The 13406-nt window shown below is 40.4% G+C and overlaps 1 long non-coding RNA gene across 1 annotated transcript in view; it reads left to right on the top strand.

The window, feature by feature from the left end:
• LOC116580078 overlaps positions 1-13406 on the top strand; it is a 567258-nt gene that overhangs the window by 203396 nt on the left and 350456 nt on the right. The window contains exon 2 of the long non-coding RNA XR_004281498.1: positions 2515-2631. This is a non-coding gene — a long non-coding RNA (uncharacterized LOC116580078). The remainder of the gene's footprint in view (positions 1-2514; positions 2632-13406) is intronic.

The following is a 13406-nucleotide window of genomic DNA, read 5'->3' as shown; positions in this document are numbered from 1 at the left end:
ATTACTGATGTTAAAGAAGTAGCTGTTTGAATGTCTGTAAGGACTGGGCATTCAGAAACCAAGGGAGAATGTGCACGTATCTGCCGGATTTAAGTAGCAAATACAAAAAAGAACTGAAGAAGGCAAAGGCATGAATTATTAACAGGGCTGGGTGTGAAAAGTGTAGCGCAAGCCTTTTTAACACTGTTTGAGATCAGGATGAGGAAAAATGGGCAGAGACTTAATTGTTTCATTGACTTTTGCAGAGGAAACCCGGAGTCATCAAATACACACAGAGAGGGCAGCAGAAGAATTCAAGCGCCACACTTTCCTCCTTTACTTTTTTTTTTTTAAAGATTAATTTGTAATTTATAGCTTTAATGACCTGCCTGGTGATGGAGTTGAGATCTGGATGTAGGATTCATAACACCTCCACCCCAAATCCCCTGCCATACTTACACCCTCATGATTTTTCATCCAGATGAATGCAGTGGGTTCCTCAGTGGTTTTTCTGTGTTTACTCTGTCAGCCTTCCCCCCAGACCATCTCCATACTGGGGCCGATAGGAGGTTTCTCAGAAGAACATCTGATCTCTTGAGCGTGGGGGAAGTTGTCTAATGCCCTTCACTGGTCAGTTAAACTTCCTAGGATCCATGGTCCTCTGAGCATGATCGATGGACCCTGGTAGGTCCCCAAGACTTGCAGGAGGTTTGCGAGGTCAGAACTATTTTCATAACATTGAGACACTATTTGTCTTTTTCACTGTGGACAGTGGGCCTGCTGGTACAAAAGCTGTGGTGGATGATAATGTTGGAGCCTTGTAGGAGTCAAAGAGGCAGTTACGCAATTCAACGTATACAGGCTGGCATGGTCTTCTTTACTACCATGCTCTCACATTAAAACACATGTACACACACACACACACACACACACACACACACACACACACACAGTAACAGCAAGGAAATAAATAAAGTTAATTTTTCTTAAGAATGTCCTTGATAAAGCAGTAAATATTGTTAGTTTCATGAAATCTCAAGCTTTGGCTGGACATCTTTTAAAACTTTGTATGATGAAATGAGGAGTACACGGAAAACACTGCTGTTGCCTGGCAAACTGTGGTGGCTGACAAGGAAAAGCCCTTGTGTGATTGCTTGGGTTGCGAGCTCAACTAGCTCCTTTTTTCATGCAACACCATTACATGGAAGAATAACTGGCAGACAAATTATAATTATTCAAAGTTGGTAATTGGGAGACATTTCCTTGACAACGGGATGACGTGAGCCTGTCACTTCAGGAAAAACAAATGATAGTATTTGTTGCCTATGTTAAAATTCAGGTTTTCAAGTGAAAATTAGAATTTTGGAAAACTGTGAGCTTGACAACTTCCCAGTACTTAAATACTTCTGAATGATTGGTGGTGTTAACAAATGTGGGTTTGGTTTTTTTTTTTTTTTTTTAGTATCATATAAATGAAATGTGAAAATATTTGAGAAAGATCTGCATATCTTGGGGCATCTATATTTTCTAAATGAGTCATCATGCATTATCAGTTTTTCAAAGTGCAAGATAATTGATGAATTTTAATTGGACAGATTACAAAAAAAATATTGATATTGTTTCAGATTCTACATTGAAACTAACCTTCAAGAAATACTCCTTGTTGAGCTTTGGTGTAGTATCAAATAAGACTACCCACAATTATCTGAAAAGACTGTTAAAACATTCTTCTCTTTCCTAACTACATATCTATGTAGTCTGGATTTACTTCATCTACTTCAACCAAAAAGTAAATTATAACAATCTAGCTCTCTTTTATTAAGCTAGACATTGAAGGGATTTGCAAAAAAAAAAAAGTTAAACAATGCCACTCTTCTCCCTAAATTGTTTTTTTTTCCCTGAAAACTATGGTTCTTTAAAATAAACATTATTATTTATGTTGACATGTAATCGATTTAGTATTGTTATTTTAAATGAATGAATATTTTTAAATGTCATCAGCTTGAATATCAATAGACACAACTCATATAAACAAAAACTCTTTGGGGAACTTAATAGATTGTCACTGTGTAAATAGGTCCCTAGGACCAAGAGTTTGAGTATTGTCATCTTAGACCTTCAGCACTGTCACCTCTTTGATCTGTGTGCTCAGAGTGATGTGCTCCTCTTGTTTTTAACCTGTAAATGTTAAAACCCCAGAGATCATTGCATTTCAGAGAGTGATCGCATTACATTATCGGCTGCAGTTTCACAAGGCTAAGGAGTTTGGGAGTTCGGAGGCTTAATGACCTGCAGCATGGAAAGCCATGCTGTGAAAAATAATACCAAACAGCTGGTGGGAATCGAATGCCCACAGAAAGTTGTCCTTGGATGTGTCAATCTTTCACCCCGAACTTGTAGACCTGTAACTATGATCTCTCCATTAAGCGGGAGCCAGGCTGGGCCATGTGTAGATTATTCCTTGAAAGGGCATTTGTCACAGTGGATGGGATTCTGGGGGTTGCTTTTTCAGTGCTGCCTCTTCTTCTTTCTCAGAGATGACCCATAAGTTGGCCCAAATGGACCGGTAGCCAATGAGAATGTCAGCCCTTCCATAAGCCCGTCTCCGCAGAGCTACAGGCATTTTCAGGCCTCATCTAGCCTCCTCATGGGGTAAGTTGTCTTGGCCTGGACCATATGGATTCCCTCAGGAGGTTTGGCTAAAACATCTTCTTTTTCTGAATGTCTGAAGCCCGTAAGCTCATAGGCACCCATCTGTTCCTCTTGAAAATGTGTCTTGCTGTGGAGAGCCATGCAGCAGGAGCAGGGAGTCACGTACTAAGCGAGGCCTGAAGAGTGGGAGGAGTGAGAGATTAACCCAAGGACTGTGAGTGCATTCGCGGGTGACGTTTGATAGATACCAGGAGTCAAGGGAAAGGCGCATGATCTGTAGAACAAAGAAAACCTATGGAGTCACGTACGTGCTCACGAGCACGATGCGTGCACATAGATAGTCCTTCTGATTGGTAGTTTTGTTAGTCGTGGTATACTCTGATTGGATATAGTTCGCACTTGGTGGAGATATACTTGGGGGTCTTAGACGGGTCAGGGGTCCCCGGCTGAAGATTGTGAATAAAGAAGTTTGCCACTCACCTCGCCTACGGGTCGTTCTTGCGGGTCGAGAGCGACATCTTGCCATTGGGTTTGGGATGATATGGAATTTCCACTGCAAGTGAAATGTCTCTGGCCTATCTCCTCTGACACCCAGTTCCCACTTCACAGGTGATGGGTTTTCTGGGAAGACAGACTTAAATGTGATGCTAGCACTTTGGAGTTCTGTGTCTGATTGTAGTGTCTAAATTCGGCCATTCACCCTCTTGATCTCTAGTCTCCCTACTCAAAGGAGCTGTGTGAACAAGGGCAAAAGCTAAATGGAAACCACAAAAGGCTTGAACAGAAACTGATGAACCAAGAAATGTGGGATTCCTGTGATAAGCAGAGATTAAGCCAGAGACTTCAGGAAAGCTATCTACTTCTCCTTCTTGAATCTCTGTTTGTTTTACCTGCAAATAAGAGGATATCATGACTATAATTCAAGAAAAAGCCAAATCAACTGTTCAAATAGGGTAACTAGACACAGTTGGCCTCAGATACTAGCAGGTTACTCACATGGGCAGCCCAATCCTTGATGGTCCAAGTAACTTGGTCAATAATTGGAGAAGGGGGAAGGTAAAATGGAGATGAGAAGGCTTATTCCCCTCCCATATGAGAGATAGTACTTGGCTTAGACTGCGACAGGAAAAAGAACAAAGAATATGTCCTTCTGGACAGTGTTTCTCAGTCTCAACACTATTGACATTTTGGGCTGCGTCATTCTTTGCTGTGGCGGGGCCGTCCTCTATGGTATAGGATGTTTAGGAGCAACTCTGATCTTAACCCAGTAGATACTAGTAGGACCCTTCTTTCTCTAAGTGACAACAATAAAAATTGCCTGCAGACATTGCCAAATATGTTTCCCATCCCTTAACCTGAGAACCACTGCTCTGGGGTCCCTGCAAGAGTGGCCTGGCTTCTGCATTTGAGAAACAGAAATTAGTTACACATATACCAGTGAATATCCTCTATCTCTGGACAACCAGCTTAGAAAGTCCTCTTCTGATGGTGAACAGTTTGGAAAAGGAATGGACCCAGGGTCTGAGATTCTTGCTGCACACTGCTCTCTGGGACAACCCCTCTTTCTAATTTCCTGTGAAGAAAAGCAAAAATTCAATCTCTTTCCACCACAGTTCAGATAAGGAAGAAGAAAATGCACATAGTAGAGTTCAGGGCTATAATGTTTGGTTTATCCCTTGGTAACATACTATCCCAAGTATTATTATACTTTATAATTATATTATATTATATATATATATATATTACATATATATTATATTATTATATATTATTATATATTATTATACATTATCCAGGACTCAGATTAGCAGCCTTTCTCTGGAAAGTGTTTTCTGGCTACCTGTTTCATATAATTTCCCTCTGAAATCTTTTAATATTTGGCTAAAGATCATTTTGTGTTTTCTAGTCATTTTAACAGACATTTTTGGGTCTTTTTTGGGGGGGAGGGTCCACCCAATAGAAGTAAGGTTGCCAGGTCTCTTACTTATAATTTGTTACAGGGAAGGTGTTTATTGTTTTGGATCCATCTCACCTCGATGGAGGTAGCAGGATGATGTGTTAAAGATGAGGACTATACTCTGGGTTCCAATCTCGGCAATCTGAACAAGCATCCATTATCCCAAACTGTAAAACAAGGAACTCAATTCAAAGGAAATTGGTGAGAAGGAAACATATAGTTGCCCAAAGACATGTTAGAGATCCATCCAACAGCATCATTTACAGCCCCTTCACCTCTTACTGCCTGTTAACCTTCAGCATCTCACTTTACTACCTTGAGCCTTAGTTCCCTAATCAGTAAAATCCAAGTGTAGTAATATGTGCATTAGAAAGCTTTTGTGTAGATGAAAGAATGAATATACAGAATGAGAACTGAGCCCTGAGGAGGTTCGGGAAAGAGATGACCAAGTGTCCAGGGGTTGAGTTTGGGTGGAGCAGGAGACTTGAGCAAGCATGTGATTGTGAAGAGATGGGCCCGAGAATATTTTAACTGCTATGAACATTTGGGGAGGAAGAGTAGAAACATCTAAACAATTTTTTTAAAATGAAGTGTTTGTGGAAAAAAAAAAATCTGTCTTCCACTTAAAAAAATCTAGGTGATTTATTTATACAAGCTTTCAGGTCAGATTTGTGGTTTTTTCCAGTGGCAAATTCTACAGAAAGAGCCATGAGGGAACCCACGTTTTTATAGATTACATAAAAATGTGGCTGTAAAAACTCCCCTTAAGTTCTCAACAAACACTGATTTCTTCTTCTCTGATAGGATCTTGTGCAGGTATCCTGTGCAGTATCCACGTGTCCCTCTCTTATAACTGATAGATATTCTAAGTGTGCCAACATGTTGACAAATCTGACTGGGAATGGCAGGTGAAGGAGGTGGCACTTGGATCAAGTTTGTGATGCATTTTTATAATGGGGAAACTGAGTTTTGGTCTAGACAAGAAGTAATCAAAGATGAGTTTGGACCATGTTTGGTTCTATTATTTTAAAAAGTATATACTACATAGCAGCTATGGATTGGAGCAACTCAAGCTGCAAAACAGACTTGGCTGAAAGTGTGTTATTATTATTTCTGGGGCCAGAGCCCATACCAATTCATGACTCAGGCATTCAGAGCGAACTTCCAATGATGAAACCTTTCTGATGAATTTGTGGCAGGAATTGGTGGAGGGTATTTGGTCCCTCATCAATTTCCCAGCTCCTGGAGAGGAGACTTGGGTGAGAGGCAAGGGCTGACAGGCCCCAAGAAGGTCCCACTGTCCAACAGAGGCAGCCTCGTGTGGGGAGGAAGGCTGGTATTAGAGTCAGAGAGAAGCTCCTGCACATTGTGCATTTCTTCTCTTAAATAATAGCTTTGTTGAAATATTACTCACATACCATAAAATTTACCATTTTTTTAACATCTTAATTTCATTTATTTCCAGTGTTCTAAGATTTATTGTTTATGCACCACACCCAGTACTCCATGCAATATGTGCCCTCCTTAATACTCACCACCAGGCTCACCCATACCCCCACCCCATTCCTTTCCCAAACCCTCAGTTTGTTTCTCAGAGTTCACAGTCTCTCATGCTTCATCTCCTCCTCTGATTTCTCCCAATTCACTTTTCCTTTCCTTCTCCTAATGTCCTCCATGTTATTCCTTATGCTCCAAAGTAATTGAAACCATATGATAGTTGACTTTCTCTGCTTGACTTATTTCACTCAGCATAATTTCCTCCAGTCCTGTCCATGTTGATACAAAAGTTCGGTACTCATCCTTTCTGATGGCTGCATAATATTCCATTGTATATATGGACCACATCTTCCTTATCCATTCGTCTGTTGAAGGGCATCTCAGCTCTTTCCACAGTTTGACAATTGTAGAGCTTGCTGCTATGAACATTGGGATACATATGGTCCTTATTTTCACTATATGTGTAACTGGATATTATATTTGAGAGCAGTTTTAGGAACACAGTAAAATTAGGTGGAAGGTACAGAGATTTCCCATATGTCCCCTGCTTCCACACATGCAGAGACTCCTCCATTAGCAGTGTCATACTCCAGAGTGGTACATTAGCTACATTTCATGAACCTGCACTGACACGTTGTTATCACCCAAAGCCGATAATAGTCCACACTAGGGTTCACCCTTGATGTACATTCTATGTGCTTAGACAAATGAATAATGACATATGTCTACCCTAATAGTATCATGTGCTCAAATTCACCATTTGAGCTGTGCTCTGTGCTCAAATTCACCATTTTAAAGTATAGAATTCAATGGTTTTTTTTAGTATATGAACATGCTTATGCAACCATCACCACCATCCCAATTCCAGAATATTATCATGGCCTCTAAATAGATACTCCTTAGCCCTCAGCAGCCACTCTCCAACCCTCCTCCATGAGCCCCTGGCAGTCACTAATCTTTCTGTCTCTGTGGATTTTCCTGTTCTGGATATTTTATGTAAATGGAAACATGTAATATATGGCTTTATATGACTGGCTTCTTTTACTTAGTTTAATGTTTTCAAGACTTGTCGTGTTGTAGCATGTGTCAGTTCTTTATTCTTTGGGATTGTCACATATATTCCATGGCAGTGTCACATGTTTTGTTCATTCATTCATTGGTTGGTAGACATTTGGACTGTCTTCCATTTTTTTGGTTATTAAAAGTAATGATACTGTGAACATGTATGTAAAGGTTTCTGTATGGACACATACTTCTCTTGGAAATTCTCATGGAAATATGCCTAGGAGTGGAATTGGTGGATCATGTGACTGTATGTTTAGCATTTTGGGGAACTGCCAAGCTGTTTTTCAAAGTGGCTGGGTCATGTTATTATTTTACCAGCAATATATAAGGGTTCCAATTTCTCCAGATTTCACCAAGACTTGTTATTGTTGGTCCTTTTCATACATCCATTTATTCTTTCATTTATTTCCTCAACAGTTAGTTACTGGGTACCTATGTCTGCTAGAGACTATGGCAAAACAATGAGAAAATCACACAAGAAGCTTATGATGTTTTCACAGAGAAACACTGTAATTGTAGGATAATATAAATAAAACAACATGCAATTTTGTGAAGAATTACAAGGTGGGGGCAGTGCACGATGCTCTGAGATTGCATACCAGTGAGACCAGACTTTACCCAGGGGTTTAAGGAGGGTTTCCCTGAGGCGGCAGTGACAGGGCTGAGAGGTACAAGGTAAATGTTTATTATGTGGATATTTGACTGTGAGCAATAGTGTGAACGTATCTGTGCCTCTCTTCTTCCTGTGTGATATGGAGTTAGAGTGGTTTGGGGGCTCAGTGCAAGCCAGTGTCAGTCACAGATGAATTCCCTCGATTAGTGAGTTTCTGGTTTCCACTTGTAATCTTCCACCGTCACTCACACTCTAGAAGAGAGGTCTCTAGACAGATAATGGTGAAGATGATGCTGAAGATGTTGAAGTAAGCTAGGATTTGGTGAGTGCCTTCTGTGTGCTAGGTACTGTGCTAAAAAATTTACCACATCTTATTCATTCCTCGTGACGACACTGCAATGGAAGGGGGTCAGCACGAGATTAGAAAGAGGGAGAAGATAAAGAAAGCAATGGGATATATCCCACAGCAACTTCTTTCAAGATATGTCTCCAAAGGCAAAGGAAACAAAAGCAAAGATCAACTTTTGGGACTTCATCAAGATCAAAAGCTTCTGCACAGCCAAGGAAACAGTCAACAAAACAAAGAGGCAACCCACGGAATGGGAGAAGATATTTGCAAATGACAGTACAGACAAAAGGTTGATATCCAGGATCTATAAAGAACTCATCAAACTCAACACACACAGAAGAGATAATCATGTCAAAAAATGGGCAGAAGACATAAACAGACACTTCTCCAATGAAGACATACAAATGGCTATCAGACACATGAAAAAATGTTCATCATCACTAGCCATCAGGGAGATTCAAATTAAAACCACATTGAGATATCACCTTAGACCAGTTAGAATGGCCAAAATTAGCAAGACAGGAAACAACATGTGTTGGAGGGGATGTGGAGAAAGGGGAACCCTCTTACACTTTTGGTGGGAATGCAAGCTGGTGCAGCCTCTTTGGAGAACAGTGTGGAGATTCCTCACGAAATTAAAAATAGAGCTTCCCTATGACCCTGCAATTGCATTACTGGGTATTTACCCAAAAGATACAGATGTAGTGAAAAGAAGGGCCTTCTGTACCCCAATGTTCATAGCAGCAATGGCCACAGTCGCCAAACTGTGGAAAGAACCAAGATGCCCTTCAACAGACAAATGGATAAGGAAGATGTGGTCCATATACACTATAGAGTATTATGCCTCCATCAGAAAGGATGAATACCCAACTTTTGTAGCAACATGGATGGGACTGGAAGAGATTATGCTGAGTGAAATAAGTCAAGCAGAGAGAGTCAATTATCGTATGGTTTCACTTATTTGTGGAGCATAACAAATAGCATGGAGGACAAGGGGAGATAGAGAGGAGAAGTGAGTTGAGGGAAATTAGAAGGGGAGGTGAACCATGAGAGACTATGGACTCTGAAAAACAACCTGAGGGTTTTGAAGGGGCGGGGCAGTGGGAGGTTGGGGGAACCAGGTGGTGGGTATTAGAGAGGGCACGGATTGCATGGAGCACTGGGTGTGGTACAAAAACAATGAATACTGTTATGCTGAAAAGAAATTAAAAAAAAAAAAGAAAGAAAGAAGGCAATGGGGATAAAAGGCACTGAGTTTCTGTATGAGGGAACTGGGATTGTGGTTGAAGAAATGATTCTGAGGCAGATATTTCTGAGCACATTTAGAAAGCGCCTGAAACAGGTACTTGGTTTCAGAAAAAAATATTTTTATGCAATTTAATTCTGTTTATACTTAGAAGGGTATTTTATTTCTTGAATATGGAATGCAATTTCTTTTATTTCAAATTACTTCTCTGGTATTTAAACTAAATAGTTTAGCTTAATTACATATAACAAACCTCCCAGTATAAGGGCCTGGATCCCAAACCCAGCTACAAATTTGTTTCTAGCCCAGGCAATAAATGCATACCTGGAGCAAATTCAAAAAGGGAAACCACTTTAATTAGGTTTGAAAGTGTCTCCAATCAGTTCCAGAATAGCCGTCACTGGATTTATGGTGCGCCTTCCAAACTGTAGCTCTCTTCATACCCAGCTGAAGCGAGAAGGCCCCAGAGAAAACAGCATGATTTCTTGAAACCTAAATATTTATCTCCCCAAACAAGTGCCCCTAGAAAATATGGACAAGACCGATGGCAGGAAAAGTGGCTCACCTGGGCCAAGTCTGTCAGTTAACCTTTATCATTGTATCTACTTAATTGTGAGGGTTCTAGAAGGATTAATTCAATCAAACCTTCCTTGGAACAGTTCCATAAGTACAGTCTGACCCCACTAATCTGTCACACAACAATTACCTTCTCTCTTACATTTACGTCCAATGGCAGTAAGAGAGGGCTTTACTGGAGCAGGAGCTGTCACTGAGACGCAGAGTGGGTGAGTGACTTGCAGAATGTTGCTAAATTCTAAATGTCAGGACCAGGATTCAAGGCCATGTCACTCCACCGCCAGTCTTTTGAGCCCAAGGAACATACTCAAAGGAAAACGTTGCAATAAAAATAATGATCAGTCATCTCATTTATATGATTCCCAACTGTTTTGAAGTTGGCTCACCTGTTAATTTCTGTTTGAGTCTTTTATCCTTGTTTTCCCAGCTGTAATACATGAATGTGATACAAACATGAGAAAATACACAGACAGCATGGGGTGTGAAGTTGGAAAAGTGGGACCAGAGCCTGGCTTTCCATTTCTCTGTGATGTAGCTTTGGGCTTAGCCACTCTGACCCTTATTTTCTTCCTCTGGGTGGAGAGAATTAACACTTCTGGGGAAAGAGCTGTGGTGAATATGAAGGGAGAGAATGCCCTGTAGACTCTAAAATGCCTTCTGTGTTACTTACTACTTTCAAAATCTACAAGGGTATAATTAAGTCTGACAAAAAGAAGTCTGTGAGGTCTTCTGTGAGAGAGTTAACTGGAGATGGCACTTATCCTTGAACACTCAACAACCAGCTCTTCTTCTTGTGGGAATGATGTTGTAGTTGCAAAGAAGATAGGGCAACAAGGTTGGAACTCTCAGTATTTCCACAATGTGCTGGGCACTGTACCAAGTGCTCTGTCGATATTATCCCACATAAACACATCTGTGTGTTTGGTAGTATTATAATCCTCCCTTCACAGTTGGAAATTGTGCACCATTTGGGGCAATTTGCTCCAGTTAGCCCAGTTAAATGATCATCTCTTTTGTTGCACCTTCTTTTGCCCTTCCATTTCCTTGTTATTATCAAAGTGGTTTGCCATTAGAGGTTTAAGTCTTTCTCCTAGATGATTGTCATGTATTTTTAATAGGATTGACTGTGTGGTACTGTAGTAGACAGAACACATCCCTGCCCTCCCCCAAAGATGTCCACATTCTATTTCAGGACCTACAGATATGTTACCTGACATGGTAAAAGGGCTTTGCCTATATGATTGAGGCAAGGCCCTTGAGGTGGAAAGATTATCCTAAATATGTGGATGGGCCCAGTGTAATCAGAAAGGTCCAGTGTAATCCAAAAGGCAGAGAAGGAGAGATGATGACAAAGCAAAGGCTGGAGTGGTATATTTTAAAGGTGGAATAAGAGGTCAGTGCCAAGGGATGCAAGCAGCCCATAGCAGATGGAAAGGCAAGGAAATTAATTCTCCTCTAGAACTTTGAGAATGCATCCTGTTCTGATGTTATTTTGCTTATAGTCCAGTTAGACCCATTTTGGACTTCTCACCTGAAGAACTGTAAGGTACTGGGTTTAAATTCACTGACCTTGAGTTGTTTTAAGCTACTGAGTTTGTGATAATTTGTTATAGCAGCTATAGGAAACTAACACAAAGGGTCAAATTGAATAATTGTCAATGGCAAAACAAACAAACAAACAAAAAACAAAACAAAAAGCCCAACTGCACAGCATCATCATAAACATTCAAATAGCTCTCCTGCAGAGGACTATAAACATTCAGAGTAGCAACAGATTGGGAAGCCAGCCAGTGAGGTCAAGGCAACACAGCTAGGAAGTATAGGTCCTGGAATCCAAAATCAGGTCTTTCTAACCACGTCCACTCTCTTTCTTTATAAATATGACTTGTGTAGCAACTCACTCGGGTCCACAGCTGGTTACCAGAAGAGCAAGTCTTGCATGTGGTCCTTATGCTCCAAATCCGATTTTCTCAAGAGCAGTGAGAACCAGATCTGGTTCTCCTGCCTCCTCTGTGTGCCTTATTTCTGCAGTCACCTGAGTGTGGTGCTCATTCATCACTTGTGACTAGTTTGTCTGTACTCAAGATCCTGTGCCAGTGATTAATTGGCATACAATAGAGCTCAGTGTGAAATAATCACTAATGAAGTGGTTAATGTTTGCTGAATGTCCCAAGACTGCACTTTGATTCCTCATCACCACCACCCATCATTGAAAGCGAGTCCTGATAGAAGAATCTTTCTTGGTGTAAACAGAGGCTGGGGTTATGCACAGTTCAGGGCATATCCTATAGAATATCATGTCCTCCCCAGTGCTGAGGTTAGGACACAGCTATATGACAGGGCTGTGTTTCTCAGGGAGGAAAGGAAACTACATGTGGTTGGGCACCCGTTGTCTACACAGAATTAGACCTGTGCTTTCAGATCACTTAATTCTCACAACTGCGTTATGAAGTGTTATGTTATGCTTAGAGTAAGGGGTCAATGGGGTTAAAAAACAAAATTCAACTGAGTAAATTTGAAGATCTCATTGGCTTTATTAAGCAATTCATGAATTGGACAGCATCCCTTCTAGCAAGTAAAGGGATGCTCTTAGGGTCGTACAAAATGGAAGGTTTATATAGGAAGGAGGGTAGGGCATGGAAGTGGTTAGCAAAGGAAAAGAAAGAATTGCTTCAGGTCAGGACATCTTTTTGCAGGAAGGGACCTGTAGGATTTTTGTCATGTTGATTACCTCCCCAGTGCTGATAGGAAATTTCAGATGGACTGTTAGTCAAATAGTTGCATTCCTGGGAAAGGCTAAAATTGTAATTCACTCTTGTTTTGCTGTTCTGGAGTCAGATGACTCCATTTTTGGCTTCTTGTCTCTTTTTTTAACATTGAGGGAAAAAAAAAGTTGTAATTCATATCATTGGGTAATCAAAAGGTACTTAGTGTCCCCTGTTTCCACTTACAAACAGGAGTTTTCAAATTCCATTATTGACCAATGCATAATGCATAACATGTAGTTTATTTGGACATGCAAATGTCCTTAATAAAGCTGCTTTAAATCATTTGTGTAGTGCTGGATAAGACACTAAGTGTTGATGCAAACTATACCAGCATAGGATTCAAAGACTAGAATTGTACTTGGGTTATTAGTATTATTTTTTATCTTGGGCACATTAAAATTTTGAAGTCTTCTCTCTGGACTTTCTTACCTGTTCAGAGAGTGCAATGTGGAAAAATAGCATAGGTTTGAAGACAGCAAATCTTGATTAAAATTTTGGTTCAGCCAGCTGTTAACTGTGGCCTTAAGGAAGTCACTTAACCTCACTTACCCTCAGGTCCTTCATTAGGAAAATGAAGATAATGATATGTGGTGAGTAGGGCTCTTTAAGAATTAAAAATAATAAATTATAAACACCCAGAAAGCAAGTTGGCACATAGGAGTTCCCAGTAAGTGGTAGCTCTACAATGAGAGATGTTTGACTAA

The sequence above is a fragment of the Mustela erminea genome, chromosome 19 (genome assembly GCF_009829155.1).
Source record: "Mustela erminea isolate mMusErm1 chromosome 19, mMusErm1.Pri, whole genome shotgun sequence".
In the NCBI taxonomy this organism is placed as follows: domain Eukaryota; kingdom Metazoa; phylum Chordata; class Mammalia; order Carnivora; family Mustelidae; genus Mustela; species Mustela erminea.
This window is presented reverse-complemented; position numbering and strand designations above follow the sequence as displayed.